Genomic DNA, 6,000 nt, shown 5'->3' with positions numbered 1-6,000 from the left:
CGGAAGGAGGTGGAGACGGGCCCTGGGACCCTCAGGGCCGGCAGCTTCCTCGGGCCGGGCTGTCTTTGGTGACCAGTTTGGGCTCTTCACTGGTTACTGGTTTATTCAAACTCGTTACTTCCATTTGATGACCTGGGATCTTCTGTAAAACCGTGCACTCCATCCAGGTTTCAGGTTTATTTGCACAGTCCCTTATCAATCCTGCCTGTGCGTCTGGTTAAATTACCCTTTTGTTTAGCTTCTCCTTTCCTGGTGGCTGGCTGGACCCGCCCTCACGGGCCTCCACCTAGCTGTTCTCCTAACGCCCACCTGGGCATCCCCGTCCTCACCCAGCTCCAAACTCTGGGTCCTTTCTTCTTTGACTTAATCTCTTAAGCCAGGGGTGATTGGAGCACGTTGTCTGCTCCCTGTTTCCCCACTGGTCTCTGCTACTACCCCGAGAACACGGGCCAAGGGGTTCCAGAGCTTTGAAATTTGGGGCCCTCCTGTGCCCCTACACAGCGGCTTTTCTTTCCTCAGAAGGCAGCTCTTCCTTTGATATTCCAGTGCTAGGTGCCCAGGCCCCGGTTATACCTTATTATTATCTATTCTGATGGATTGTTATTTGCGTTTTCCTGTTAAATCACATGTTCTCTGAGATCAGTACTGCTATCCAGCTTCTGGGGTTGGTATTTATTTATTTATTTGTTTATTTATAATTATTTTATTTATTTATCTTTGGCTGCGTTGGGTCTTTGTTGCTGCACCCGGGCTTTCTCTAGTTGCAGCGAGCGGGAGCTACTCTTCGTTGCGGTGCGCGGGCTTCTCATTGCGGTGGCTTCTCGTTGTGGAGCATAGGCTCTAGGTGCATGGGCTTCAGTAGTTGCAGCACACAGGCTCAGTGGTTGTGGCTCGTGGGCTCTAGAGCGCAGACTCAGTAGTTGTGGTGCACGGGCTTAGTTGCTCCGCGGCATGTGGGATCTTCCTGGACCAGGGCTCAAACCCATGTCCCCTGCATTGGCAGGCAGATTCTTATCCACTGTGCCACCAGGGAAGTCCCTCTGTCTCTCCTTTAGTGAGCAAATGTAGTGCATTTATTGTGATTGTTGATGTCTTCGGACTTCTTTCTACAATCCCCATTTATTGTGATTGTTGATGTCTTCGGACTTCTTTCTACAATCCCCATTTACTGTGATTGTTGATGTCTTCGGACTTCTTTCTACAATCCCCATTTATTGTGATTGTTGATGTCTTCGGACTTCTTTCTACAATCCCCATTTATTGTGATTGTTGATGTCTTCGGACTTCTTTCTACAATCCCCATTTATTGTGATTGTTGATGTCTTCGGACTTCTTTCTACAATCCCCATTTATTGTGATTGTTGATGTCTTCGGACTTCTTTCTACAATCCCCATTTATTGTGATTGTTGATGTCTTCGGACTTCTTTCTACAATCCCCATTTATTGTGATTGTTGATGTCTTCGGACTTCTTTCTACAATCCCCATTTATTGTGATTGTTGATGTCTTCGGACTTCTTTCTACAATCCCCATTTATTGTGATTGTTGATGTCTTCGGACTTCTTTCTACAATCCCCATTTATTGTGATTGTTGATGTCTTTGGACTTCTTTCTACAATCCCCATTTATTGTGATTGTTGATGTCTTCGGACTTCTTTCTACAATCCCCATGTGCATTTTCTGCCACCACCTTAGGGATATGGTGTTTGTTGTTTTACCTTCTCTTCCATTGTATTGATAAACTTCTCGGGACTTTCCTAGCGGCCAGTGGTTAAGACTTCACCATCCAATGCAGGGGGTGCGGGTTCGATCCCCGGTTGGGGAGCTAAGATCCCACATGCCTCATGGCCCAAAACCCAAAACATAAAACAGAAGCAATATTGTAACAAATTCAATAAAGACTTTAAAATTTTTTTTTTAATTCTCTACTCTTTTCTCTTTGCTTATTTGGAAATTATAAACTAAATTTCTGTTCTTTGAGTGCCTTAAAATGTTTAGATACGTGCTATAAAGTCTAAGTCATTCACAGGAATGCAGCACGGGGCTCCCCTACGGCTGGGATGAGGCTCCCAATGCCTGCCCCTCTGCCATCTTTTTTTTTTATCTTTAATTATTTATTTTTTGGTCATGCTGTGCAGCATGTCGGATCTTAGTTCCCCGACCAAGTATCGACCCAGCGGCCCCTGCAATGAGAGCTTGGAGTCTTAACCACTGGACCGCCAGGGAAGTCCCTCCTCCGCCGTCTTGATGTTTCTGTAGCATTTCAGTTTTGTTTTGTTTTGGACACAAAAATTAATAGGCTTTGTTTTCACAGTCAATCATTAAATTTACTGACATTTGATCAACTTCTTGGCTCCACGGATTTCATTTTAATGAATAATTCTCTGCAGTAGTTGTTTCAGTAACCGCCGCTGTGTGTGTATCCGAGTCTCTACTTTTTCTCACTCGAATGACAGGCTTTCTGGGCATAAGATGCGGCGCTGCTCCTCCAGGCCGGAAAGGTTTTCTTTGTCCTCGACACCAGTAAGTGTCTGCCTCACTCCCATGCCCCCAGGACAGAGCCCCTAGGGCCTGGGGCAGGGGCAGGGCCGGAGCACTTCTGGAAAGGTCGCAGGACCGGGGAGAGGACTGGCCAGAGGGGGAGCCAGAGTGCACTCGAGTCTGCAAGGTCGGGGTTCCAGCTCAGCAGCCTGGATGGAGAGCATGGGGGGAGGAGCGGGGGCTCGGGGGCACCTGCCAGGTGCGCACAAGCTCCCAGCGTTCAGGAGAGAGCCGGGCATTAGGACCAAGGAGAGTGGCTGAAACGTGCGATTCTCCCCAAAGAAGCGTGGAGGTCGCAGGCTGGGCGAGGCCCGGCCCTCCAGCCCCCGGCCTGTGCAGGCCTCTCCCTGGCCGTCCTGCCCAGGTCCTCTGTCTGGAGGAGAAAGGCTGGCAGGGAGGGCCCAGGCTCCTGAGCCCACCAGCCCACCCAGCCCGCATCTTCCTCCTCAGCCCGTCCCTGGAGAGGGACGCACAGCGGGCCCAGGAAAGCCTGCGCGTGGGCAGTGCCTGCTGAGTGCGCTTCCCCTGCCCACAGTGGGTGGAGGGGACGTAGATGCAGCAGCGTGTCTGTTACAGCGCCTGATCTAATTTGAACGGTCATTAATGTGATTTATGCGGCTGTTTCGGATTCTTTGCTCCCAAATTTGTCGCCAGCTCCCTTGATGTTGATTGAGAGACAGTGGTGCTGGTGCCCAGCGGGGCTCCTGGGGAATGGGCGGGGGCTGTGCTGCCTGGGCGGGCTTGGGGACACGTTCCTCCTGGAGCCCCCCTGGGGCCCCACATGTCCCCCTCCCCTGCCAGCACCCCTCCACCCCTCCCAGCTCTCACCCACTCTGCTTGGGGAGGTGCCAAGGAGCAGCTGTGCTGGCGGCATCTCTGGGCCACATGGGAAGAACCATGAGGCAGATGAGGGGGGCGGTTGTCCTGCAGCCCCCAGGAGCCAGCAGTGCCGGGAGCCAGCCCCCCGCCTTCCCTCCCCTCCCCTCCCCCCAGGCCAGGAAGGACCAGCCGCTGGGCGGCCTCATTTGCCCGGAGCCCATCCCCCCAGCTTCTTCCAGACAAGGACCCTCCCCAGCCCGGGCTGTGCACCAGGGTGCAGTTGTGCCTTGGCACATGAGGGCTGTGACATGACATGTGTGCGGGACACAGGCTCACTGAGGCCTCTTCTACGGCCGCAGGAGCCCCACATCCAAACCGAGAGCTGCCAGGTACCAGGCAGCTCCGCGGGTCTCCCCGACGGCATTCCCGCATGCCCTGCTCCACCAGTCACTGCCGGCGCCCACGGGCACAGGCTGCCTGTCAGGCCAGCTGGGAGTGAAGACGCTGGTGACCGCGTGAGGATGGAGGCCCAGGCTGGTGTGCACGCCCCGCGGGGGTCTCACACTCACCAGCTCAGGGGCAGCCGACACAGCCTCCTCTCCTGGTCCTCAGCACCCTGAGACTCTTGAGTGAGCAGGACGGGGGCCTACATCCCTGCCCTGGAGTCTTGGGGTGCGTGCGTGCCTGGGCGCCCTGGCCCCGGCCCATGCTGGTGAAGGTTTTTACTGGAGTGGGTTTTCCCACGAAAGCCACCCTCTGGGAGTGACAGTTACGCTTACAAATTGCCTTAAAGCTTGACTCTGAGCCCGGAGACCTCTGATTTCTGCCCTGCCTGAACCCCCGTCAGTGGGGCCAGGCCTGCGCCCCTGAGCCTCGCGGGTCCTCGCCGTGGCCCGGGGCCTGGACGGACCTCAGGAACCCGGGATTCCGGCGGGGCAGCCTGGCTCAGCCAATGAAGGTGCCACCTGGCCGAGGCCATGCCCCCAGACCTCAGGGCCAGCACGTGGGAGGACCAGACCACTGTCTCTGCCCGGCCTTCGCTGGAGCCACACTGCCCTCTGCTGGTGCCGCCGGGCGTGACGAGAGCCGCTAGGACCCCTGGTCTCCTGCTGCTCCGGTGCCTGGTGGGACCCTCCATACCCCGTGTCAGGGCTGCTGGGCAGGAAGGGACCCCGCCCCAGCACGTGGGGGCTTGGAGCTCAGGGACAGCCCTGGGGGAGGCTGGGACAGAGTCTGCCGCCCCAGGGCCTCCCAGTTCTCATGGCCGCAGGGCCGGTGGGAGCTGCCGGGAGCCCCAGCTTCTCTTCTGTCTCTGTCCATCTGTCTGTCTGTCGGTCCATATTTTTGAGCACCCAAGACTTTAGAAGTGTAGTTTGAGAATGACTGTTCCGTGTGTGTGGTTGGGGGGGCATCACTGGGCTGCTGAACAGGCAAGGCCCCCAAACCTGACGGCAGCTGCCCAGACCTCTGCTGTCCTGGGAGGCCCTGCCTGGCTATGTCCTAGCCACTAGAGGACCCAGGCAGTGCCGCTCTGCACTCCCCCCCGCTCCAGCCCATCCCGCCATCCCCTCTGACCCTGGGACCCATTTAAGGGACAGGAAGCCCTCTGCAGGGCCCCACTGCTCCATCCAAGCCATGGGGGCCAGGCGGGGATTCAGGGCCCCTCCAGATCCGCCCCACATTTGCATGCCTCCACGGAGGACCCCCGCTCGTGCCGCTTCATCACGTTAGGGTGTGTTGGTGCCTGACTCCCGTGGGAGGGCAGACTTATGAAGGCTGATGCCCCAGGGCCTGGCAGGGGCCTGGCAGGGGCCTGGCACAGGGGAACTGTGGAAGGGGGGAGGGAGGGGAGGGGGGAGGAGGGGAGGGAGAGGTTGTGGGGGGAGTGTCTGCCTCCACCCAGCCTCTCTCCTGACCTCCAGACCAGGCTTGAACTTGGAAAGGGCGTGGGCCCTGCAGCCGCTTGCCCAGGCTCCTGGCCAGGCCTCACCTGTATTGGCGGTGTCACCTTGGCCTCTGGGTCCTTGCCTGGTAAAATGAGGCCCCAGAGGGACGGGCCACGTGTCGGGTGAGATCAGTGCCTGGGCCTCCCGGAGCACACTGCTACCCTTGACTGTGGTTACCTGCGGCTGCCCACTGGGCATCTCCACCTGGATGAGCACAGGCACCCAGTTCATATCTACGAGGAACCTGTGCTCCGCCCAGGCCAATGCCTCGTGTCCGGGTCACGTCCTTCCTGTCCAGTCCTCCTGAACCCCCAGGCGTTCTGCTCCCTCCCTTCTGTGTCCCATCCTGGACACGGGAGCCTGAACCCCGGGTGGGCAGGCGGACACCCCTTCGTGCAGCCCGAGAAGCTGCGTTCACCTTGCCGTCCCCTGGCCACACGACGCTAGCTGACCCTCGCTTGCACAATGGACATGTGCATGGGAGCCCCGGGCGGGCTGTGCTGGGGTGTGGGGTCATGCGATTATCCCAGTGAGCCCAGTGAGCAAATGCCTGCTGAATACCAGCCGTACGGCCCCGGTGCACACCCGGCTACACCGCCAAAACAGCTACTGCAGACTTAGCGGCTGAAACAACACGACTTTATCTCACTGTTTCTTTGTTTTGGCTGCGTTGGGTCTTTATTGCGGTGAGCGG

The sequence above is a fragment of the Mesoplodon mirus genome (genome assembly GCF_964341445.2).
Source record: "Mesoplodon mirus genome assembly, chromosome: 19".
In the NCBI taxonomy this organism is placed as follows: domain Eukaryota; kingdom Metazoa; phylum Chordata; class Mammalia; order Artiodactyla; family Ziphiidae; genus Mesoplodon; species Mesoplodon mirus.
The sequence above is the reverse complement of the archived record's forward strand: the minus strand, read 5'-3'. Positions refer to the sequence as shown.